The sequence below is a fragment of the Myodes glareolus genome, chromosome X, assembly GCF_982192425.1.
Source record: "Myodes glareolus chromosome X, mMyoGla1.1, whole genome shotgun sequence".
Taxonomy (NCBI): Eukaryota; Metazoa; Chordata; class Mammalia; order Rodentia; family Cricetidae; genus Myodes; species Myodes glareolus.
This window is the reverse complement of record NC_142053.1, coordinates 60,277,260-60,305,025: the sequence shown is the minus strand read 5'-3', so window position 1 is coordinate 60,305,025 and position 27,766 is coordinate 60,277,260. Positions and strand designations below refer to the sequence as shown.

The 27,766-nt window shown below is 37.2% G+C and overlaps 1 pseudogene; it reads left to right on the top strand.

The window, feature by feature from the left end:
- Nucleotides 1-1,370: 1,370 nt before the first annotated feature.
- LOC125389260 (SH2B adapter protein 1 pseudogene) lies at nucleotides 1,371-20,628 on the top strand (annotated as a pseudogene).
- Nucleotides 20,629-27,766: the final 7,138 nt, after the last annotated feature.

The following is a 27,766-nucleotide window of genomic DNA, read 5'->3' as shown; positions in this document are numbered from 1 at the left end:
AATGATGATGAAAACAAAGGTTTTGTTGTTGTTGTTGTTGTTTATAACAAGGAATGAAAACTTTTTGGGGCTGGAGAAACGGCAGCACATTTAAGAGCACATGCCATTCTTGCAGAAGACCAGAGATTTGGTGGCCAGCTCCCACATTTAATATCCAACAACTGTCTGTAACTCCAGCTTCAATGAATGTAATACCTTCTACTGGACTCTGTAACACCTGCGCTCAGACATGCACAGACTCACATACACACATAATTTAAAAGCAAATCTTCTGAAGCAATTGTTTAGATATTTGCATTCCAGACATATGCACACTACCTGTCAAATATAGGAGAGCAACCTAAAGTTTATCCACTTTTAAAAACATTTACATCACTTACTATTCTGAAAGGATTGTTTAATTTAAAAAAAGAGATGTAACAGAGAATTCCCAAAGTAAAATAGGTTCTTTGACCCTTTGTCAGTCTCTTTATTTGTTTCAAGGAGCCTAGAATGTCATCTGATACCAGAGGCACATGTCTATTGTAGACATTTAATACAACATTTAATTTTTATGGAATCATTAACTCAGAGAAGCATGAAGATATGAGAAACATACCCATTCATTATAGTTTATCTCTCATCTGTATGTAGGATGAACACTAATTCTTGATTGGACTATTTACTTTTCTTCATGAAATAAAATTTTATTTCTTTCTTCTTTGCTTCTGAACCTCAAGATAAAGGTTCTCTTATTAGCATGCTTTGACTCTTTTTGAGCAGATCATCAGAACCTGTAGTCAGATTATTTCTCTTTTTGTACTAAATCTTAAAAGTAAAATATGGTATATTACTATACATTGAAAATATAAAGAGAAGAATGAAGCAGATTTATTGGTAAAAAAAGTAGAGTAAGGAAATTGACATTGTGCTTTCAAAAATGGCAGGTTATTTGAAGAGAGATAAATAAAATTCATTTGGCTTTTTTCAATCAATATCTTAGTCAACAAGATTTTCTCTCAACTCTTCTAATTATTGCTTCATTTTAGTATCAGTTTCTTCATATAGATACTAACTCATATACATAAGTGTCTAAATGTTTCATGAAAAACTATTTTCCATGAATCCAATTCAATAAGCACATTTTTATTATGTTCATGATAAGTATGGTATAATAGTTAACACTGTTGTTTCATCATATATACCAGTCAAATGTATATACAATTAAGAGGCCATTTTCATTCAGTTCACACAAGCAACTAAATTTGCGTGGCTTAAGAAACAGTAGGAAAGTGGCATATTTTCTGTCTTAATATATACCTGTATAGTCCTTGTACAGTTAGTATACCTGAAGAATAATTGTTAAAGTAGCATAAATACCTCCATTAACCATGTACAAAGAAAGGTAAGTAGTTCGGAAATAAAAAATTTAAAAAGCAGATGTTCAAAGACATTATGTAACTGGGAAAATGTCATATGACTTGCATAAGGTCCTAAGAAATTCTTGACTGAGAATTAGGGAAATTACCTGCTTCAAACACATATATCTCACACTCATAAAAATCTGTCACCACATTTTGTAATTTAGTTACCCTTTCTTAGCTCCTTTTCTTTCCATGAAACATATTTTTAAACTTTGGACAAATGATTTAAGAGATTGGTTTTATTAAATGCAAACATAAATTAATGAGTTTTTCTAAATGAAAACCAATGTAATATATTATTCCCTCATTTAATTTCATCATAATACAGATTAGTATAATATTTAATGGAAATGATTAAACACAATAGCAGAACCATCTATCATAGGCAGCCTGCCTCAGAAAACATTTAGTTATAGTGGAAATCCAGAGATGTTATTAAAATTCTCCACAAAAAGGTAGAAAGAGGGAAAGGTCCGGAAAAAGAATAAACTAGTGTTAATAAGATCTCAACTGCATAAAATAGTGATGGGAAGTTGATTCTGGCAAATCCTGATTGGAAAATCAAAACTGTTCTTTTGTTTCTCATTTAAAATTAAAACCCTGAAAATTTTGACTTCTGCTCATAAGTTGTGTAAAAAAAAATCTACTCTGTGATTACTCAAAAACTGTTGTATACACATACAAACACACACACATACACACAAGAAACATAAAAAACCTAAAAATATTTTACTTGGATAAATCAGTACTAGTTCCCTGTTTCAATTATTTTCACATATATTTAAATACAAATTTTAATAATCTTTGTTACAGTGGAGAAAATACTATAAAATTGAATAAGACATCTAAATATAGGTTACATCTTACGGCATGACACCAAATATTCTACATTATATTATCGATAACAAAGTAAATGGGATTATAAATTTTCAGTATGTGGTTTCAAAAAATATGTCAACATTATTAAAATTAGTTCATTAGTGCCTAGGTATCGAGTAGTGCCATGAGCAAACAAGCTGAGCTAGGTATAGAAAGGAATGCTATTTAAGGTGAATGAATTACTGTCTGCTTTCAAAGATCTCTGAGTTAAATTAAGCAAGGTAAAAAATAAGACACACATGTAAATTATATATTAGTAATTCAATCAGGATAAACAGCCAAGAAATGCTGCAAACAATAAATGTCAAAAATCTAGTGTACAACTGCTAAAATCACCATATACCTTAGTTACATGACATAGAGAAATCAACACCACAACATTGAAAGTAGAATGGGGATCCCTCTTCTCTGAAGATGTATACATAACTAATGTTTGGTTGGGAGAAAGGGTGATGTGACTACTGGTAAGATACACATTCCCCTACAAACAATCCTAAAAAAATCCAATGAGTCAAAAACAGATACGTAAGTAGAATAGTGGTTAGTAGAGAAGAAAAAGGAGATTAGAGAAAATGAAAAGGAGAACAGAGAGAATAACTGAGACTGAATATGATTTAAAAATATATTAAATATATACATGAAAACATCACAATGAAACCCATTATTATGTATGATTAATAAGTACTAATAAATTTATTAAAAGAAAGAAAATAGTGATTTGGTATACTGACATATGTTAAAATGTATTACTGTTATTGGATAGGTATTCTCTTAGTAGTATTTGTTTTATTCACTGAAACTCAAATAGGACTTGACTAAAATAGTTTATGGGGGCTGGAGAGATGGCTCAGTGGTTAAGAGCATTGCCTGCTCTTCCGAAGGCCCTGAGTTCAAATCCCAGCAACCACATGGTGGCTCACAACCATCTCTAATGGGGTCTGGTGCCCTCTTCTGGTCTGAAGGCATACACGTGGACAGGATATTGCATGCATAATAAATAAATGAATTTTTTTTAAAAAAGATAGTTTCTGGTTATTAGTTTCATGGACATTAATTAATATTTCTTAAACTTCTTCAGGTTGGTTCTAAATCAGCTAACACAGACTTGGACTAACTGAAGTATGCTTGCTGTGGAAGCCAGAGATCAATAACAGTTGTTGACCTCTACCCCTCTCTATTTGATTTTTGAGACAGGATCTCTCACTAAAACAGGAGTTTATCGATTTATAAGAGTAGGTAACCAATGAGTTCCAGAGATCTTCGTATCTTTGTTATCTCAAAATTAGATTATAAGGGTATGCTAACAAGTCAACCCCCATATACACAAAACTTGTGTGGATGCTGGAAATCTGAACTCAAATCCACATACTTGCATAACAAGCAGTTTATCTATCATCCCCAAATACATAATACTATTACTGGGAAAATTAATATTCTGAATATTTATTTTATCACATATATAATACAGTTTCATGGGCAAAAAATTGATAAGCATATCAGTGAAAAAGAATTGACAAGCCAGAATAAGACAATGGATTAACAAATTTATGTTTAGCAACATTTATATATACAAGAGAGAAAAATGAAGTTTAAGCAAAAAGCTTTGGGAATTCTTGCTAACTATTCATAATGATCAAGTTACTTAATTACCACGAATAATAATCAAATAAATTCAAAGAGTTTTAAAGATGAAATATTAAAAAGGAAACTTCTTGAATAAAATGTCAGAAGATATAGTACTGATCTTGAAAAAAGAAAAGTATTTTCTTAGTCTCAAAGAAATAAGATAATAAATTCAAAAATGAAAGTAAAATGTACCCTACTAGTAAAAAATTGAAGGAAAGACAGACATAAAAAAATTTCAAGCCACATTAAAAGAAAAAAGATAAGATCTTCATAATCATATTAATTGATACAGACTTAACCATTAAAGGAAAAATGAATAAATTGAACTTCATCAAGACTAAAATATCTTATACAAAAAAATACCATAAAGAATGTAATATGGCATCCCACAAAACAGGAGAAAATATTTGAAAATGATGCATCTTCAAAAGTATTAACGTGCAAATTGAAAAATAGGCAAATGACTTGAGAGGACATATCTCTAAACTGTAAGCACATATATCCAGTAAGAACATGTGAGACACTCAATATCACCAGGTCTATAAGAAACAAAAATTTAAAACCCAAATTAAATGTCCCTAATGTTTAGTTCAGTAGATTTCATCTTTTTTATAGAAACAAAATAAATGGAGATGATGATAATTTTCAACACTTTTATGTCACTAGTGGAAGTGGAACATGCAAACATATAGTACAATAGCTTTGTGGAACTCAAAACGTTGAGTATAATGTTATCAGGTAACTTAATAATTCCACAGTTAAATTTATAACCAAGGGACTGGTACAGTATTTTTATAGTAGTGTTAATTGCAATTTAAGAAGTGAACTAGTCCATCAACAGTGAATGCACAAGAAAAATCACAATGCATGCACACACATACACCGTGGAAAATTTATAAAATATTATTTAAATAATAACTGTTGGATTTTTGATTCCTCTGCTTATTTTAATAAGAAATAATTAATTCATTAATACATTTGGAATAATGACTAAAAGATACTTCTCAAAATCAAAACAGAGTCATTATTCCATAGGGATTTTCCTCTTAGTTTATGTCCTGGCTTAAACCTTTTAAGGACCATTATACCTGAGTTTTTCTTCTTATTTTCCAATTAAATATAAGTATACTATTTCAATAATCAGCTTTGTGAAGATTGTGAGAGAAACAGAATAAAAACAGAAACAAAACCCATACACAAATATTTATACACATATAAATGCAAGAAATCTGTGTTAAAATACAAGTTAATGTTTCTTACATGTATACATATAAATGAATATATACACATATAAATGTATGTACAGAGAAAGGGGGGAGAATTTATCAGATAGTATTGATTCACATGACTTAGGAATCTTGGAATTGCAAAGAACTACATTTAACAAGTTGGAGACCCAGATGAGCAAATAATATATGCTTCGAGTTAAAGTTCAAAGGCTTAAAAACCAAGTCTTGAGACTCAAAGAAACACTATGTTTCAATGTGAATCAAAAGGTAGGAAAAAAATTCCTATCTTAACTTAAAAAGTCAGGCAGAGGGAATCCACCATTTCTTATCAGAAATCAGCATTCTTTTATCCTATTCAGATATTCAGCTGTAGATTACAAGAGGTCCAACAAATTGGGAATGGCAGCCTGCTCTACTTAGTCTAACAACCCATTCATCCTCACATACACACACAACATGGTGAACACCTATCCAGGCATTCCATAGGTCAGTCATTTTGGTACTTGGAATTAACCATCATAAACAAAAAACATCATTTTAAAGAGGACAAAGGAGTAGAGAACAAATGGAAAAATTCGATTTAGTACTTATAAAATACTGTGCATTTCAAACTAGTTAAATAAGAACTTTTTCTCTAGGGTTATAAACACTATAAATTTTATCTTTATTTTCTTTTAGGATATTGCACTTAAGTAATCATTGAGGCCTAAGATCTCAATATTCTTCTTACTAAAATGCCTTCTTTTTAAAAAGAAACATTCCTCACAGTCTGGCCCTTTAGTTCAGTGTTAGAGCATAAGTTTACTAAGCATAAGCTAGACCCTCGGTTCTATGCTGAGTACCAGGAAATAAATAAATAAAATAAAAAGAGAAAGTTTCATTCCCCCAAACTGTATCCATCTTTAATGGCCTTTATCGCAATCATTGTCACTAAGAGGCAAGCATAACAAGTTAAAAGTTTCAGAAAAGAGAGATGAAAGAAGAAAGAGTTGGGAACTCAGCTATAATCTTCCAGTAGGACACAATTTTGTCTGAATCATATATTCTCCTCGAAATGCAATTTTCTACCAGAGAACTTACTCTGTACACTTCCAAAATGTTTTCTATGGTTTGCTCTACAAATACCCAGTAGGCCATTTAAAAGTGGACAATCCTAATACTTTTAAAAGAGGGCAAAGTTAAATAGCAAGTAAAAAATGAAAGTCTATGTTTCAATTACACATGAGCAAAAATATTATATACAAAATAAACAACATATCAATAACTTGAATTTCATTTCATTGAATTTCTCCTTCAATTAAATGAATAATTGTCTAGACAAAACAAATTACCAAAATTGACTGATGAAAAATAGAAAGTGTGAATGAATCAATAACTATTAAATAAATTATAGTGGTAATTAAAATCTTCACTAAAATAGGACAATAGCTCCTGGTGGTTTCCGCATGCAATGTTTATCAAAATGAAAGGAACTAGAATTCCTAATTATAGTGAAATACTGAGAGGAAAATGAAAGAAACAACACCATGCTACTAAATGATAGAGTTGTAGAATAATGAAGCATTAATACTCCACTGATAGAAATTGCAATAATTTTACACATATTACTTAGAAATAAAACTGTCAATAATATCATACTTGAAGATGGAACATATCATCCTAGTATAATTGATTTAGCCTGGTTATACCAGTCTTAAGTATAGAACTGGACAAATTCTCATACATAGTATAAGAATGTCTCTCTAATCTTATTTTCTTAGAGAGCAATGGTACATAAAAAAATTGAAAGTTTATTAGTGACAGACTGCAACTGCAAAGAGCATACCAAGAGGTGAGTGACCACCTCTACAGTTAGACAGCCCAGTCTCTAGGCCCTAGGCCGCAGGGCAAAACTGTGAACCCTTCCCCCACCTACCTCAGCTTTATTAACCAGCCAGCAGGCAAGCCACCTGCAGGCAAGCTATTCCAACAGTTGCCACTGATTGGACCCTGTAACCTACAAGTCCCACTCCACCTTCAAACTCACCCATCACCTGTGACCTCAGTGGCTCTCTGAGGCACAGACTGCAACTTCAAATAGCAGATCAAGAGGGGATTACCAGCTCCATAGCTAGATAGCTATAGATATCTCCATAGCTAGATAATCTAGGCTCTATGCAACAAGGCAGAACCCAGGACCCTCCCCCACCCACCTCAACTTCACTAGCAGACCATTAGACAAGGCACCTTCAGGCAGATGCTTCAATACGTCCACATCCATCAGACTCTGTAAGCTACAAGTTCTACTTTACCTTCAAACCTATTCATGCCTGGAGACATCAGCAGCTCTCTGAGACACAAACAGCAACTCCAAGGATTGGACCAAGAGACAAAGACACTGTCTGCCCAAAATTAGGTGAGAAAATGGGGAGGTACCAATGCAGGAATACACTCAACAACCTAAAAAGCAATGTGGCAACAGCAGAACTCAATGGTCATACAAAAAGAATTAAACATCCCGACCCAGATGAAGAGGAAGAAAACAACCCCAAATATAACTTTGAGAAGATGATAGAAACTCTTAAAAAGGAAATGAAAAATTCCATTAAATAAATAGAGAAAAAGACAAACAAAAATCTGAAGGAATCAACAAATCTCTTAAAGCCAAGAAAACCAAGAAAAAACAATCAAAGATGAAGCAAACAGTTCAAACAATTAAAAACTTGAAAACTGAAATAGAGGCAATAAAGAAACAAACTGAGGAAATTCTGGAAATGGAAACTTTGAGCAAATGAACAGGAGCTACAAATGGAAGCATAACCAAAAGAATACAAGAGAAGGATGAATCTCAGGCCTTAAAGATATGATAGAGGAAATAAATTCATCAATCAAATAAAATGTTAAATCCAACAAATTCTTAAAACAAAACATTCATGAAATCTGAGACACCATGAAAAGAGAAAGCCTAAGAAAAATAGGGATAGAAAGAACTCGAGTTCAAAGGCACAAAAAACATACTATCGCCCACCATGACTTGCCTCAGTATCTCTTAGCAGCTAGCAGGAGAGGTTCCTGCAGATAGACTGCTCCATTACCTCCATCCCAACCATCAGACCCTGCAAGCTACAAATCCCACCACACCCCACCACACCCCATCCCACCCTCAAACTTGCCTATATCCCCTCCCCACTGCAACCTCAGCAGAACTCTGAAACACAGTCTGCAACTACATAGAGAGGACCAAGTGGTGAGTGACCAGTCATTCACTGTGATACCCAACTCTCTATGCTCTCCATACTGAGTCAAAACCCCAGGCACCTTCTCCACCTGCCTCGGCTTCTTTTTCTTTTCCTTTTTTTATTTATTTATTAAAAATTTCCACATCCTCCACACCTCCCATTTACCTCCCCCTCCCCCTACTTTCCCTCCTCCTCCTTCTCCATTCTTAAGAGTAGTCTGGGTTCCCTGCCCCGTGGGAAGTCCAAGGTCCTCCCACCTCCATCCAGGTCTAGAAAGGTGAGCATCCAAACAAACCAGGCTCCCACAAAGCCAGTCCATGCAGTAGAATCAAAACCCAGTGCCATGGTCCTTGACTTCTCAGTCAGCCCTCATTAACAGCCACATTCAGAGAAAAGGGTTTGATCACATGCTTCATCAGTCCCAGTCCAGCTGGTCTTTGTGAGCTTCCATTAAATCAGTCCCACCATCTCAGTGGGTAGACGCACCCCTCATGGTCCTGACTTCCTTACTCATGTTCTCCCTCCTTCTGCTCCTCATTTGGACCTTGGGAGCTCAGTCCAGTGCTCCAATGTGGGTCTCTGTCTCTATCTCCAAGCATCTCCCGATGAAGGTTCCATGGTGATATGCAAGATATTCATCAGTGTGGTTATGGGACAAGGCCAGTTCAGGCACCCTCTTGTCTGCTGTCCAAGGAACAAGCAGGGGACATTTCCTTGGACCTGGGAACCCCTCTAGAGTCAAGTCTCTTGCCAACCCTAAAATGGCTTCCTTATCTACTTCTCTGCTCTCATAACCACCCTTCCTTCATCCTAACCATCCCATTCCATTTCCCCAAGCTCTCCCCAATGCCCCCGTTCTCTCTTCTCCCTCCCCATCTCCCCTTACACTGACCTCACCCCCACCCCAGTGCATGCCTCTTTTGCCTGGAAATAGTTTCTACTTCCAATAACCAGGAGGATAACTATATGATTTTCTTTGGGTTCACCTTCTTATTTAGCTTCTCTAGGATCAAAAATTATAGGCTCAATGTCCTTTATTTATGTCTAGAATCCACTTATGAGTGAGTATATACCAAGACATTAAAACTCTAATTAACCCAATTAAAAAATGGGGTGCTGAACTGAACAGAGAATTCTCAACAGAAGAAATTCAAATGATCAAACAACACTTAAGGTCATGCTCAACCTCCTTAGCGATCAGGGAAAAGCAAATCAAAACAACTTTGAGATACCATCTTACACCTGTCAGAATAGCTAAAATCAAAAACCACCAATAATAGCCTATGCTGTAGAGGATGTGGAGTAAGGGGAACACTCATCCTTTGTTGGTGGAAATGCAAACTTTTGCAACCACTTTGGAAATCAGTGTGGTGGTTTCTCAGGAAACTGGGAGTCAACGTACCTCAGGACCCAGCAATTCCACTCTTGGGAATATACCCAAGAGATGACCAATCATACTACAAAAGCATTTGTTCAACTATATTCATAGCAGCACTATTTGTAACAGCCAGAACCTGGAAACAACCTAGGTGCCACTCAATAGAAGAATAAATAAAAAAGGTGTGGATCATATACACTTTAGAGTTTTACTCAGCGGTAAAAAACAATGACACCTTGAATTTTGCATGCCTCAGCTTCTTTAGCTAGCCAGAAAGAGACTTTCCTGCAGTCAGGCTGCTCCAATACCCCCAACATATTCGTTGGATCCTGCATGCTACAAATCTCAACCTGCCCCCAAACTTGCCTATCCCTCTGCCCTCCCCCACAACTTCAGTGGAACTCTGAAATACAGCCTGCTACTACACAGAGAAGACCAAGAGGTATGCTTTTCCAAAACCCCTGATACACAGAGAGTAACAATGCAGAGCAGACCAAGGATAATTCCCAAGACACGGACAGTCACTGCAAAGATTGGAACAAGATGCAAAGATACTGCTGGCCTCATTTGAGGAAGAGATGGGTAGACACCAATGCAAGAATTCATCCATCAACCTAAAAAACAACCTTGTAACACTAGAGCCCAACGGTCATGCAACAGGAAGATTTGATCATACAAACCCAGAAGAAGCAGAAGAAAATGATTTTAAACATAACTTGATAAACATGTTGGAGACCTTTAAAGAGGAAATGAAAACTCCCTTAAAAGAATGAAAGAAAAGACAAAAATGGAAGAAAATAATAAATCTCTCAAAGAAACACAAGAAAATCAAGAAAAAAAAAACAATCAAACCGGTGAAGCAAACAGTTTAAGAATTGATTTCTGAAATAGAGGCAATAAAAGCACAAACCTAGGGAATTCTGGATATGGAGAATCTGGGTAAATGAATGAGAACTACAGGGGCAACCAGAACCAAAAGAATACACGAGATGGAAGAGAGATTCTCAGGGGTTGAAGATACTATAGAAGAAATAGATTCATTGGTCAAAGAAAAGTAAATCCTAAAATATCTTAACTAAAAACATGCAGGAAATCTAGGAAACCATGAAAAGGCCCAACCTAAATATAATAGGGATAGAAGAAAGATAAGAACTCCAGCTCAAATGCACAGAAAATATATTTGACAAAATCATAGAAGAAAATTTTCCTAACATAAACAAGGATATCCCTATGAAGGTACAAGAAGCTTACAGAACAACAAGTAGACTGGATCAAAAAAAATCCCCCACATAATATAATAATCATAATGCAAAACATAAGGAATAAAGAATATTAGGAGCTGCAAAGGAAATAGTCAAGTAACATATAAAGGTAGACATATCAGAATTATATCTGACTTCTCAGTGGAAACCATGAATGCCAGAAGGTCCTGGGCAGATGTACTGTAGACACAAAGAGACTACACATGCAAGCCCAGACTACTATACCCAGCAAAGCTTTCAATCACCATAGATGAAGAAAACAAAATATTGCACAACAAAACCAGATTTAAACAATACCTGTTCACAAATCCAGTCCCACATAAAGTACTAGAAGGAAAACTCCAACCAATAAAGGCTAAAGCACCCACAAAAACAAAGGTAACAGATAATCTCGCACCAACAAAACCCAAAGAAAGAAAACACACACCACCACCACCAAAACTAACACGAATTAATAAATCAGTGGTCTTTAATATCTCTTAATAACAATGGTATCAATTCACCTATAAAAAGACACAGGCAAAGAGAATGAATAAGAAAACAGGATCCAGTCCTCTGTTGAATATAAGAAACACACCTCAACCTCAAAGACAGACATTACCTCAGAGTAAATGATTTTCCAATCAGATAGACCTAAGAAACAAGCAGGTGTAGCTATCCTAATATCTAACAAAAAGTCTTCATGCTAAAATCCATCAAAGGAGATGAAGAAGGATACATTATATGTATAACAGGAACAATCCATCAAGATGCAATCTCAATCCTGAACATCAATTTCCCAAATACAAGAGCACCCACATATGTAAAAGAAACATTACTGAAGCTTAAATGGCACATCAAACCCCACACACTAATAGTAGTATGATATGGGATTCCCCTCTGTATGCTGTGATTACCATTAATTAATAAAAAAACTGCTTTGGGCCTATACCAGGGCAGAACAGAGGTAAGTGGAGAAAATTAAACTGAATGCTGGGAAAAGAAGATAGAGTTGGGAGAAGCCATGTAGTTCCCCCAGAGACAGATGTCATAAGAACCCTGATGATAAGGCACAGCAATGTGGTAATATATAGATTGATATAAATGGGTTAAATTAAAATGTAAAAGCTAGCCAATAAGAAACTAGAGCTAACAGGCCAAGCAATGATTTAATTAAAACAGTTTCTGTGTGGTTATTTCAAGTCTGGGAAGCCAAGGATGAACAAGCAGCCTCCTACAACAGTAGGAGACTTCAACACCCCACACTCCACTATGGACAGGTCAACCACACAGAAACCTAATAGAGAAATAAGAGAATTAACAGATATCATGACTCAAATGTAACTAACAGACAGATACAGAACAGTCCACACAAATACAAAAGATACCTTCTTCTCAGCACCTCATGGAACCTTATCTAAAATTGACCACATACTTGGTAACAAATCAAACCTCAACAGATACAAAAAATGAAGTTACCCCATGTATCTTATTGAATCACCATGGTTTAAAAGTAGAATTTAACAAGACAAATTTAAGAAAGCCCACAAACACATGGAAATTAAATAGCACGCAAATGAACCACCACAGGCTCAAGGAAGAAATAAGAAAGAAATTAAATACTTTCAAGAATTCACTGAAAATGACGACACAATATACCCAAACCTATAGGATATCATAAAATCAATGCTAATAAGAAAGTTCATATCACAAAGTATCTACATAAAGAAAAGTGGAGAATGCTCACACTAGGGACTTAATTGCACACCTGAAAGCTAATAAAAAAAGAAGCAGACTCACCCAGGAGGAGTAGAAGAATGGAAATAATCAAATTGAGGACTGAAACTAATAACATAACATAACATAACAACAGACACCAAGGAAATCCAGAGAATCACTAAGTCATACTACGAAAAGCTGTACTCCACAAAGTTGAAAAATGTAAAAGAAATGCACAATTTTCTGGATAGGTCCCACAAACCAAAATTATATCAAAACAGGTTGGAGAATGTAAACACACCTATAACTTTCAAGGAAATAGAAGCTCTCATCCAAATAACCCCCACAAAAAAACAAAAACAAGAACAAAACAAACCCAGGGCTGGAAGGTTTTAGTGCAGAATTCTACTAGAACTTCAAAGAAAAACTAATATCTATACTCCTCATAATAGAAACAGAAGAAAAATGGTCAAACTTTTTATGAGGTTAAGTTACCCTGATACCAAGACCACACAAAGAATCAAACAAGAAAGAAAATTACAGACCAGTCTCATTCATAAACATAGATGCAAAAATACTCAATAAAATACTGGCAAACAGAATCAAAGAACACATCAAAGAAATCATCCATCATGATCAAGTCAGTTTCATACTAGAGACACAGGGATGGTTCAACATACCAAAATCTATTAATGTAATCCACCATATAAATAAACTGATAGAAACAAATATGATCATCTCATAAGATGCTGAAAAAGCATTCAACAAAATCCAACACCTCTTAATGTTAAAGGACTTGGAGAGATCAGGGATACAAGGAACATATCTAAACATAATAAAAAAATATACAACAAACAGACAGTCAACGTCAAATGAATGGAGAAAAACTCAAAGTGATCCCACTAAAATCAGGACAAGACTGACCACTCTCTCCATATCTCTTCAACATAGTTTTTGAAGTTACAGTTAAAGCAATAAGACAACAAAAGGGGATCAAGATAATTCATATTGGAAAGGAAAAAGTTAAACTTTTGTTATTTGCAAATGATATGGTAATATACATAAGTGACCCCCAAAACCCTGCTAGGAAACTTCTACAGCTGATAAATACTTTCAGTAATGTGGAAGGATTCATGATCAACTAAAAAAAAAATAACTAGGCCAACTGTATAAAAATGATAAAGAAGCTGAGAAAGAAATCAGAAAAACACCACTCTTCACAATAGTCACAAATAACATAAAATATCTCGGGGTAACACTAGCCAAAAAAGTGAAATATCTGTTTGACAAGAACTTTAAGTCTTTGAAGAAAGAAATTGAAAAAGAGAGCAGAAAATGGAAAGATTTCCCATGCTCTTGGATAGGTAGAGTCAACACAATAAAAATGGCAATCCTATCAAAAGCAATCTATAGAGTCAATGAAATACCCATAAAAAATCAATACAATTCTTCACAGACCTCAAAAGAGCAATAATCAACTTCATATGGGAAAACAAAACAAAACAAAGAAAGAAAAAAAAACAGAATAGCCAAAACAATCCTGTACAATAAAGGACCTTCTGGAGGCATTACCATCCCTGACATCAAACTCTATTATAGAACCACAATAATGAAAACAGCTTATTATTGGCATAAAAACAGGAAGACTGACCAATGGAATTGAATTGAAGACCCAGATATTAATCCACACACCTATGAACACTGTATTTTTGACAAAGAAGCTAAAAATATACAATGGAAAAAATAAAGCTTTTTCAACAAATGGTGCTGTCATAACTGGGTGTCAACATGTAGAAGAATGAAAATAGAACCATATTTATCCCCATGCACAAAACTCAAGTCCAAATGAAATAAAATCTCAATATAAATCTGACCACACTGAACTTAATAGAAATTGGGAAGTATCCTGTAACATGAGGGGGCCTGCTTGTTGGGATATCTGTCCCACCCAGAACCCCACAGCTGGCAAGCCCCAAGGAAAATCGCACATAGTCTACATTAGGTTATAAACTGATTGGCCCATTATCTATGGCTTCTTGTTAACTAATTCTTACACCATACAGTAACCCATAATTCTTGTCTGTGTTAACCATATTGTTTGGTACCTTTTTCAACTATCAGCTCACATGCTGCTTCTTTGGTGATCTGGGCAAGAATGGTGGAGGGAGCTTCCTGCTTCCCAGAATTCTCCTGTTCTCATTGCATCACCTCTACTTCCTGCCTGGTTTTCCCACCTATTCTTCCTGCCTGGCCAATCAGCATTTATTTAAAATATGATTGACAGATTACAGACAATTCTCCCACACCATTTCCCCCTCTTTTTTTAAACAAAGGAAAATATCCATAGTCCATTTTTTTGTGGGGGTGGAATATGGGCATAGTTTTCCAGGCTACTTCCTGCTGATTGGGTCAGTGATAATCTTATGCGGACTTAAAGGAAATTTAGAGTTATAATCAAGTCCTAACTGGAGTATCCTGTGAGTCTCGATCATCTCAGGCAACAGTCTTGTATCAGTTCTGGATGTAAAACTCAGACATCCAGACCATTTTTCCCAAATGGGCCATCTGTTCCTACCGGGGATTTCTCAGGTGGTCTTCCTTGATCAAATCTAATTTTTCTTAGCTCAGAATGAAACCATAGCCTCTCATTTCCTGTGGAAACAAAAGCAAAATCTCTTCTCCAAAGTAGCATACCTTTTGACTTCAATTTTGAAGCCAAGGTATTTTCAAAATATCTATCTTGGGTTAGTTCAGCAGCATTTATAAACAAATATCTTTTAGCAGCTGTTGCTCCTTCCTCAGCATTCAAACAATTCAAAGAGAGCATAATAACACACAGTATCAAGATTCTCTGTGTATTTTCCATCTTTATGTGGCTTTATTTCAACGTCTATTTATTTTATTTTTACTTTTAACTTTTGGCTTTTTGAGACAGGTTCTCTCTATATATCTTTGTCCTGGAATAACTCTGTAGACCAAGCTGTCCTTGAACTCACAGAGATCCCTCTGTCTCTGCCTCCCCAGTGCTGGGCTCAAAGGTGTATGCTACCACACCTTGAACTCACAGAGACCAGTCTGTTCTGCCTCCCAGGCATTGAGATTAAAGGTGTGTGCTACCACACCTTGAAGTAACAGAGGTCAATCTACCTCTGCCCCTTGAAGTCACAGAGGTCAACCTACCTCTGCCTCCCAGGCATTGGGATTAAAGGTATGTACTACCACACCCAACAACTCTCTTTCTTTCTTTTTACTATAAGAACTTTAACTTTTATCCTGTATATATTTTTAACACACTGTAAATCATTTAGAGGTTTTTTCTTCTTTGAATCTCTCTTTATTGTATATCTCTCTTTTTCTGACTACATGAGTCTTTAAGGAGAGGATGAAAGCCGTGGCTTTGATGGCTAGATCCAGCCCATTCCTTAGCTTTCCAGCCTCATGGCAGAGGTACCACTGGAGTCATTTTTATTGCCACAACTCTATGGCATTTCAAGGTCCCTGCCAGCAAGCAAGCTGCAGCATTCAGCTCACAGACCACACTCAAATGTTTCGGGCTGCCTGCCTGAAAGAGTCAGTTTGCCCTGGCAGGATAGCCCAGAAAGCCGGCATTTTAAAACAGCGCAGCTTTTTTCTGCTACGGCTGAAAACCGAAAAGCATGTGTTCAGCTTTTCATCAACACCGTTTTAGTGTTTCGTGGCAGGACCTCTTAAAAGAGCTGCAGGGTTTTGCAGCTAAAGCTGAGTCAGGAAGCCTCTCTTAGATGAGAGCACTTGCTTGCCTCTTATAAGCAGAGCAGACCTGAGAAATTGCTGCTACCAAGAAAACATGCTTTACTCTATTTTTTCCCAAGCTTTCTCAGGCTTTCTGTGGATGAAGTTATCCACGTGGGCGCCATCTGCAACAGGAGAGTCAGCTGTGGGAATTTCTGTCCCCCCCCCAGTACTCCACAGCTGGCAAGTCCCAATTCTTCACAGATGTTGAAAGAACAATTATTAACTTCATATGGTAAAACAAAAAATCAAACACCTGGATATTAATCCACACACCTATGAAAACCTGGTTTTTGTTAAAGCTAAAATTATACAATGGAAAAAGCATCTTAAATGAATGGTGCTGGTATAACTGAATGTCAACATGTAGAAGAATCCCAATAGATACATATCTATTCCCATGCACAAATATCAAGTCCAAATGGATCAAAGACTCCAATATAAATACAGCCATACTGAACTGTTAGAAAAGGAAGTGGGAAGTAGCCTTCAATTCATGAGCACAAGAGGCCACTTTCTAAATATAACACCAGTAGCACAGACACTGAGAGCAAAAGTAAATAAATGGGACCTTCTGAAACTGAGAAGCTTCTGTAAGGTAAAGGACATGGTTTATAAGATGAAATGGCATCATACTGTATGGGAAAAGATTTTCATGAGTCCCACATCAGAGAGAGGGCTGATCCCCAAATATACATAAAGAACTCAACTAGACATCAAAATATCAAATAATCCATTAAAAATGGGATTCAGATATAAATAGAGAATTCTCAACAGAAGACTCACAAATGGCTGAAAGACACCTATGGAACTTGTTAGCATCCTTAGTCATCAGGGAAATGTAAATCAAAACATAAGGTATAAGATATCATCTTATACCTGTCAGAAAGGCTAAGAACAAAAGCACCGATGAGAGCTTAGGTTGGAGAGGATGCAGAGTAAGGGGAACACTCTTCCATCACTGGTGGGAGTGCAAACTTGTACAGCTACTTTGGAAATTAGTATAGTTGTTTCTCATAAAATTGGGAATCAACCTACCCTAAGACCTAACAATACCATTCATGGACATATTCCCAAAGTATACTCAATCATACTACAAGGACATTTGCTCAACTATGTTCGTAGTATCATTATTTGTAATAATCAGAACTTGGAAGCAACCTAGATGCCTCTCAACCGAAGAACAGATAAAGAAAATATGGTATTTATGCAATGGTGTACTACTCAGAGGTAAAATCAATGACCTTGAAACTTGCAGACAAATGGATGGAACTAGAAAAAAAAACATCCTGGGTGAGGTAACCCAGACTCAGAAAGATAAGCATGCTATGTGCTCACTCATTAGTGGATATCAGACATAAAATGAAGAATAAGCAGCCTATAGTCCATGATCCTAGAGAAACTAGCACGGAGAGCCCTAAGAGATACATACATGGATCTCTCTGGGAAAGAAAAATAGACAAAATGTCCGTAGAAAATAGGGGGCATGGGAGTGGGGAGAGAAAGGAGATTGGAAGAAGAGGAGGAGGAGAGAAGAGGAAGAAAGAGGAGAACATGAGGGAATGGGATGGTTGAAATGGGGAAAGAACAGAGAGGGTTAACATGGAAAGAGATATCTTGATTAAGTATGAAGCAATAGTGGAGTGGAGAGGGTGCTGAACTGGTCCTCCACTATAATTACATTGATGACTATCTTAATTGTCATCATAGAACCTTCAGCCAACAACTGATGGAAACAGATCCAGAGATCCACAGTGAAGAACTAGGTTGAGCTTCCAAAATCCAGCCAAAGAGAGAGAGGAGCACTAATATGAGCAGAGGGGTCAAGGTCACTGAAACAGCTTACCTGAGCTAATGGGAGCTCACTGACACTGGAGTGACTTCCTCTCTTAGTCTCTCTTCTCAACTAATCTGGTAATGTGACCGACCACCTGTTAAAGGCCATTAGGTGGTGGCCAGTCTCTTAATTCACAGAAAGGTTTTGACCATTTGACTGTGATTGAATTCCCTTTCCTTTTCTCTTTCAGGATTGGAATGTTCTCAGATGGCGGTACTTCCACTAGTTTCATCCTGGAGTTGAGCACAGTGACTGAGATGCAGTTGTTGTTACTCACCCCATGCCTTCTGGTTGCTTTTTTCTTTGGTACCCCTCCTCACAGGCTCCTCCTGGGGCCCATCATAAATGGTGCCCCTTCCCCAGAGAATGAGGCCTTCATTTCTTCACAGCTACTCCCACCACCAAGTTGTCAAGAGTTCTGTGAGTCCCATGTGAGGACAGCTGCCCTGGAACTTTCCCACCATTTTTGCCTCTACCTGGCCTCTTGCACGTAATATGCAGAGTCTGGAGCAAAAGCTGCCTTCTCTGGCCGTTTTGCTGAACTATTCCTGAAGCACTTTGAAGCTGAAGTGGCCCATGCCTTTGGCTCACTCTCCCCAACTCTTTTGTCCCTATTGAACTCTGATGTGGAGAGTGCACCACCACTTGACTTGTCTCTTGACAGCTGCAGGGTGGGTGGGCCCCTAGGAGTGATGGGTCCATCTCTATTTTCTAAGGATCTAGCTGGCCCCTTCTTTCCTCAGTCTCTTCCTCCTCTAAAATGTCCTCAAAATTGAAGTTCAAGAAATGCTTTTCCCTCCATTTAGTGGGTAGCTCAGTCAGAAGTTCTATATGAGGCATCCTGCCTTGGCGAGAGGTCATTGACACTTTTTCCCCAGTTGAGCCTCTGAAAACCACCTCATGCCTAGGTCCTAGGTGGAAATAGTAACTCCAACTCCTCTGGTGGTGCTGGGACAGTTGGTAAGGGTTTTCCTAGTGATGGCACATCCCCTGTGGAGAGATGGACTCACCACTTTGAGAGGGTGAGAGTAAGTCGTGGAGGGGGAACCTTGAAAGATGGAGCAGTAATGGTACAGAAAGAAGAGCTGCTCAGTTTTGTGGGGGATGAAATTTCCCCTGACCCAGCAGGAGTGGGTTATGGGAGAGGGGAGGCTGGGCTGACCTCAGGGGGAGGAAGACAGTTTCAGTGGCAGAAGTGTTGCCTATTGCTCCAAAGTGAAAAACAAGGGGTATGAAGAAGTCACTTGGAGTTCTTTGTACCACCCAAGACATCCTGGTCCTGACTCAACATTCCATGTTCTACTATCACAGATATCCACACAGCCATGGCCCTAGAGATTCTTTACAGGGAGAACACGTTTGTGGTTAAGGTAGAAGGCCCTTCAGAGTACGTTCTGGAGAAAACTAATGCACTTCATGTGAAGGCCTGGGTGTCTGACATCCAGAATTGCCTAAGTCCAGGACTCTGCCCTGCTATCAGTCCCTGTCCCATGACCCTTCCCCTGGCCCCTGGAATCTCCTTCCTCAGGCAGCAGGCAGCCTGGAGTTTCCCTGACTGAATCATTCAGAAAGTCTGCCCAGCCAGTATCTGCTGTTGGGACCCGACAAGACTAATGACCCCCTGTCACAGGGGGCTTATAGGGGCCTTTCCAACCAACCATCAGCATCCTTCTCCCCTAGTTCTGCCTCCATTGCCGGCTCCCATTTTGAGTCAATGGAACTGCTTCCTCTGCAATTGCTCCCTTATATCCCCATGAGTAGGGCAACCAGCAGGGACAGTTCATCTCCTCTTAAGCCCCCTATTCTCCCGTGGATACTCCAGAAGCATCCACAGGTTCATTCCTTTTCCAGAGGGAATCTGAGGGGGATCAGCCCCTCTCAGAATATTTTTGGTTCCATGGTATGTTTTCTCAACTCAAGGCTGTCCAATTAGTGCTTGAAGGAGGCACCGGCTCCCATGGTGTCTTCCTGGTACATCACAGTGAGACAATATGTGGTGAATATGTCCTCACTTTCAAAGCATCTGTATTTGTCACCGAATGGAGAGACTCAGTGCCAGGTCCAACATCTATGGTTCCAGTCCATTTTTGATAAACTTGAGCACTTCTAGATGCATCCCATCCTTGTGGAGTTTGGAGGCTCCAGTCATGTTGTCCTTGTCAGATATCTGTCCTCCCCCAATCACCTCCAGTGCAGGGAGTAGGCTGGGAGCCATGAAGGGGTGTGCAAGGGTGACCGATGCTACTCCGATTCTTCTTATTTTGGAGAAGTACTCAGACAATGGACCATGTAGCTTCAAAACCATTATGATTCATACTCCATGTTGAAGGCAGTCCTTGACCCCTCAGGGTTTCTCCAATTGTGCTCAGTTTATGATGGTGGAGCAGAGACTCAAGTCCATATAAATTTGTAGTTTGAACTTAATATTACAATATGCTTATTGGCCACGGGCAATACACTGATCCTGTCTCATAATCCATGATTGGCTTACATGCCTATTTCCCACAAGTGTCTGAGTTAGCCTTCAAGGCCCTCAAATTTTGTAAGCCCCATAACAGCATAGGCTATTTCTGTAATCTTGTCCAGCAGGTTGTGGAACAATTTTCTGAATTTTTGACCTGTGTCACCAATGGTGTTAAAAAACGCATCCCATCTGGCTCTACCAGGAATATCCTTATTATACTGCAAACCTGGGAGGAGCTCAACACAATTACCTGCAATGTCACCACACCTGCTAGAAATGAGAATATTCATAAGTGGGTCTTGGCTGCCCATGATATTGACACACAACAGGCCCATTTCTACCCTTCTGGCTTCCGTCAATGCCTTGATCAATGCCAAATTTGACAAGGACAGTAATTCTGCCCCAAGAGACTGTACTTGCTGGGAATGTGGACAGTCTGGCTATTTACATAGGGATTGTCCCAGGGCTCATCCAAACATCCAATGCCCTAATGCCAAAAGGATTATCATTGGGCATGAGAGTGTAGAATCTCCCAGCGGGTACTGATATGAATGATAGACTGTTCAAAGGCTTCATACTCCTGGTGTGTGAAGGTAAGTGGTGTGCCTTGGCTTGCAATGGTTAACATGAACTGGTTCTGATCCACTAGGCAGATGTCTTCAACTTCAGAAACATAGTAAATGTCATGTAAAAGCATGTAAAAAAATGGATTGACAAAATACTTTTGTTCTCTCTGTTGAGGTTAGTTGAACAGCAGTAGAGCCAATCTTAATAGAGACTTTGGTGTCTTTGTGAGCTAGCTTGAGAGTATTGTGAAACACCAGAACCAAGGTGGCAAGAGGAAGTTTCTTTTGCTCATGCTCTATGTGCTCAGCCAGCTTTCAGGAAAGTCTTTGAAAATAAGTCATTTGCTGCCCTTCAGGTCAGTCAGCAGCCGCTCATGGTACTTGGTGTACTCCCTGACCCAGGAGTTACAGCTAAAGATATAGCGTGCAGAGATATTGTCATAAGCAAAGCCAGGATAAACAACAATCCACTTAGAGAGGAAGTCTGTTTTAAAGTGATTACTAGGTCCAGTATGGGCACCCTGGATAATCAGTTCCCTCAGGACAGACGGCTTTCTGCCCTCCCCCCTTTAAAATTAAAGATAAAAAGTTATGACACACCATCAAAAAATGCCATCCCCCAGGTCGCTATAACCTTTACAGATGATTCCAGTAAAACTAATTTTGAGTTAATAATAATGGTAGTTAATCATAAGGAAAAGGCCTATACCCAACCAACTCCTAGATCAAAACAACTAGGGGAGTTATTGGAGGTCCTTAAGGTATTGGAAATGACCCAATCAGAACCCATAAATATTTTTTCAGATATCTGCTATGCCACACAAGCATGTAAAATACTATCTTTTGTGAAATTAAAGTCCCAGTGGGATTCCATCTCCAAAACCACGCAAACTATTCAAGACTTACTACAGTCCAGAAGGGACTACTGGCAATTACCATATCAGATCACATACAGTACTGGCAGGAATGCTAGCCATAGGTAACCATAGAGTAAATGGCCTAATTATGACTATGACATATGATAAGGTCCTTGCCTTTGCTGAAGCAGGCTAGGCTCCTCCATCAGCAATTTCATTTGTCCCCTCAAAATATGCACAAGCTTTTACTGGATTTTCCCTTGTCCAGCTATAAACATTTAACCAGAACCTATGGAACACAGGTCCATCCATTGGACTTATCTACTACATTCTTTGGTCAATTATGGGATCACATAAAATCCCTTCTAGACCCCTCTTAAACTTATTGCATGGTGCCTTATGGGAGGGATGGTGATGGCTCTCATATTTCTGCTTAAGTGTTTCCAACAGCTAAGATCCTGACAACAGCAAGTGAACAAGGCAACACTCCAGGTGTTAATGGCTATGGAATATACTGGACCAAAACTCTGAGGGGGGTGGTCCATGCTTGACTAACACATATACAGGAGGCCATTTAAATCCCTAGTACTCCTAAAATCCTCTGCTTCTAACTTCTTGGGAACTTCGGGAGACTCAACCCTTCAAGGACTGGTAGTTAAAGATGGGTAGGAGCCTGTCCAGCAGACCAGTCTAAGACAGGTACATCCCAAAATGCTGGGGGGTCCCCAATGTGGGGCTATAAAAATTCATAGCTCCCAATAGATCGCCCAATAAGAATAAAATTAAAAGAGTGAGATGAGGCAGAGCAATAGTGCAAGCACAAACACATGCAAACTCACAATGAATAAGCAAAATTGGCCAAAATAACCTGTGAGCAAACCTAAAGTACAGTAACTAATGGCATGAATTCCTAGCCAATCACAACACAACAGCAATGACCACCAGTTTTAAAGTGACCAACCAAAATGTTCTTGCAGCAGCTTAATTTCCCTAAAATCCCATAAAACCCAGAAAAACCCCTGATCTTTTTGCAATAAAGAGCTTCTGTATTAGAATCTCTCAGAGTCTGTGTTACTGCTTCTGTGTGTTCTCACCCCTGCCCCCCAGGAAACAGGGATTGCACAAAAAGCAGCAGAAATAAGCCTGCAATGAAGAGTTATAGCTGTTTAATCAATTTGACTCTAAATTGAAAAATGCAAAGAAATCATTAGTAAATGAAAATAGAATGTTACTATTTCTATTCAGATTACACAGAATTTGTTATTTTAAGATTTTGTTTTTAAATATATATAAAGATTTTTGTATGTGCACATGAGTGAGTACTTTCAGAGATCAATAAGAGGTGTCAGAAATCCTGGATCTGGAATTATAGGTGGTTGTCATTCACCTGTTATGGGTGCTGGAAACCTGACCCAGATCCTCTGCCAGAACAGTACGCACTAACTGAACAATCTCTCTAGTCCCTTATCCAGAATTTTAAAACATACAAAACAATATAGAAAATTGGAATACATAGATATTTTTGTATATAGGAATGTGTGTATATGTACAAAAATGTGAGAAATGAAGTACTTTGGGAAACAGTGAAATTAAAAGAAAGAGATAATGTATCTGCAGTACTTTATTTGATTTAAAAATTATCTGATCTTAACAGTAAGATTGAATAAATCCTAGTGGTAAGTACAAAGATGCTTATAATCTATTCTCATATAGCTCAGAATTTGAAAGAAGAAGGAAAACTGTAGTTGACAGAAATCACATACAGGTCAAAATAAAATGCCTAGCATATAGCCACTCAACATATTGAATGAATGAATGAATAAATAAATAGAATTTAACTTTGAAGGTCAGCCATATGAACTGAACTTTCTCTTATCTTAACTTTTTCATTCAAAGGCTTACCCTTCTGCTCCCCAATGGCCAGCAGACACAAGCAATGTCATTAGGAGACACTCTAATAATTGACAGTAGATGGAAACAAAAATGAATCCTTGGCTTTGTTACCTTAAGTAACAAGCATTTCAACCATAGCTTCCCTTTACTTCTAGATAAAATAATTCTTCGTTTGAAAATATGCTATTTTTTTGTCTATTCTCAGTTCTTTATTTGTTTGTTCTGACCACTTTGCCACAGAGTTACACACATCTCCAGTCAGTTTTTTCTGAAACTGACTCTCTAAATGAAAGCATTAATGATGCAAAAATATCTTAAACCTCTCTCTTGAAATACAGTCACACAATTGTATAGTATTTACTGAAGGGCATTCATATATCACAGGATAAAAAGATGAACTCATTCAATGAACTTCACTTTTGTCAATAAATTTTGTCAGCTTATTTATTGCTGCACTGCTAAAAAGCTGCAGGTTAAAGGAAGATATAGATATTATTGTACTTCAATGAGGAATTATTTCTCAAAATGGCATAAAAAATTATCCAGGGACTTTAAATGACTGCTAAAATTCTGTAATAGAAAATATTTTCCCAACAAGACTGAAAAATGGTGACTCATAATAAATGTTATTATCTGACAATGGTAACGTTAAAGTCAGAATTTACAGATACTTCTGGATAAAAGGGCAGTTAAACATTCTACATTTCTGTTTTCCGAAAATAATATGAAGCCCAAGGACAAGAAGTGACTTACCCTCAATCATCTATCTAGTTAGTGATGAAGCCAAGACCATAGAATTTGTTTCTTGATCCCTGGTTTGTTACACTTGTCCACAGACATTCCATTCATCATGACAGCAATTCATGATGATTCTGAAAATTCAGTGAATGAAGAAAGAAGCCAACAAATATCCACTAATGGAAATGGAACACTGTATTTCTTCCATTTGCCTTTAACATGATCCAAGACCCAGTTCAATCTTAACAGCATTGGACTGTCAATTTGAAATAATAAATTGACTTAGCTCACAAGATAGTTGTAACAAATTTAGGCAGTTTTACAGGCATTTCATGGAAGTAAGTACATTGAGAATATAGTGCAGAGTGGAAATTTTGACTCATTTCATAACTTTACAAGTACAATCAATCAATCCATGGTCATTTTGCTACCTACTTGTTGTTTTCCAATTGCACCAAGTCTATTTTGGTCTTGTAAAGAAAGAATCATTTTTTCTTATCAATCAATGAAGCACACTCACACACATGCAGGCAGGCAGAGACTGACAGACAGGCACACATTCACACAAATACATCACACATCTAGGGCTTCCATATCAGCTTCCTGACTTTGTATTAATAATGATTAATAAGACAGGTAGTTACATTACTAAGAAGTTGCTTTATATCAGTTTTATTTAGTAGAATTAGTGCATTAATCTTATGCCATAAAAGGCACAATACAAGTTGAAGGGGAAGCTTCATTACAATGGTATTTCCTGATAATAGTTTTAAAAGGTTCAGAAATCATTTTCACTTTGCTGCAGTGAAAAGCCTATATTGCTTTGCTTAGATGAAATGAGCCACTTACTCATGTTTTAGACCATACTGGAAATGTTGACTGGATGAAGCTTACTGAAGTAAACAGGAGCCACCTATAGTGTATAGGGCTGTTTCTCACCTCTAAAAATGTTTAAGAATCCTTCCTTCCTAAACAATCACATGAGAATGAGAAAGCAATAAAAATATATTGGTTTCTGTCCAAAAGGAAAATGTTAGAATTTAAGGCTTTTTAAATATGTATGTAACAATTATAATTCAACGAGAAAATACAATAAAGTTGAGAGGTACTTGCAGAGACATGGGAAGAGTTAGAGAGGAAATGTGAGGGTGAAAATGAGATAAGTCCAAAAAAAGAAGAAAAACTAATTTAGAAAACAAATGAATAAAAAGAAAAAAAAGGTCAGATTGTTGGAAAATTAAGTAATGCTATAGCTATCTTCCAATATAAGGATGAAGTTAAGCTTCATTTTTTAAAAACGGTATATTGTATCAAATATTGAACAATAGTCAAAAATTAGTATAAAAGATTAAACATTCTCTATTTACCATGATTGTTTATCATATACCCTTAGCAGGAAAAATACAGTAACCTGTCTATCCTAAGGTGACATAAACCTGGAGAAGCCAAGAGAAATCTTCATAACTTTAAGTACCGCATTACTGGAAATGAAATGAGCTTTCATCTTCAAGTTTCTTCAATATAATGTTTTTCTCCTTCATATAAAAGTAAACATTAAATTAAATGAGAAATACAAAAGAAATAGTATTTTGCCTGTGGAAAATATTTAGAGGACAAAAGATATGGCAAAATAAAGGATGACACAATTTTGACAAACTAAAATAAAGCATTCTGGTGCTGTTTGTAGTTATTTTCTCCAAACTGAGTTGGAGGAGGGGACTCTTTAAACCTCAGAAAACAAACAAAACCCAGAGGTCTGAACTGAAATTCGCAGGCTTCACAATGTTCCCACACAAAACGATACAAGCAATAACAATTGCAAAGGAAGGAGACTCTGATCACCAAAATATCTGTAGTGCTGTGGGAAGATCCAGGGACACAGCCTCTACGTTGTGTAGTGGGTTATGGCCCAGACTGGGGTGGACTTTCCCTGATGTAGTTGCCTTGATTCATGCTCCTGTAAGGAACCCTTCTCTTGGTCTTGTAGATGTAATCTGAATATACTCACTGATTCATTATGTCACACTTGGTTGGAATTGTTTCTTTATTCTGTCATTTTGCCTTAACTGGGAAAAAGGGACATTTGTTTATGTCTCTAAAGAAAGATTAACGCAAGGAGTGCGTATCAACCTTCAGCCACTCCAAGTATGCATAAATAAGGCACTTTTATCTTCATCTTTCAAGTAGTTGGACTTTCACAAACAATTCCAGCTAAGATTCAGATGAACCACCTAGAGAAAAAGCTGCAAAACACATAGATAATAGTTTAACTGCCACAACTTCATTCTAGGTAGCTCACTGCTTTTTTGAATGCTTTAATAAAATTGCTTAGTCACAATGTCAAAGAGAATTCATTAGCATAGAGATATGATTAGGGAAGAAAAGTTTTGGCTGTTTGTTCTCAATTTATACAGATGTTAAAGAATAACAAAAAGAAAACCTTAAGGACATAACTGACACTTATTCATCAAGTAGGGGTTTCCAACAGTTAACTCTAAAGGATCCATTACTACCTACACACTTTTAAAAATCTCATCATTGCCAAAAACTAACATTTCATCAGTACTTTGAGGAGCTTTTACCATTATTCATTCTCAACAATAGTACCACGATGATCTAGAATTTCCTATCTGTTATATGACTAGCCATAAACTAGATATTATAGTTTAGTGTGGAAGACAGTTTGGTTAATCAGAGTTCCTGGTATTCGTTATGTATTTACTAGCTGAACACTCCATCTCTCAGCAACATCATAACCAATGAGGATAAGAGGTCTTTTTTTATTAATGGAAAGTGATTTTTCAAAATAGCCATCCAGTAGATTTAGTAGGAATGTGGCACACACAACAAAACAAGATTTTAGTGTTGGCTTGGTACAGGACCCCCCTTAAAGTTTTCAGGAACTGGTCTAAGTACTGACAAGGAAATCCTAGCGTAATCTAGGGAC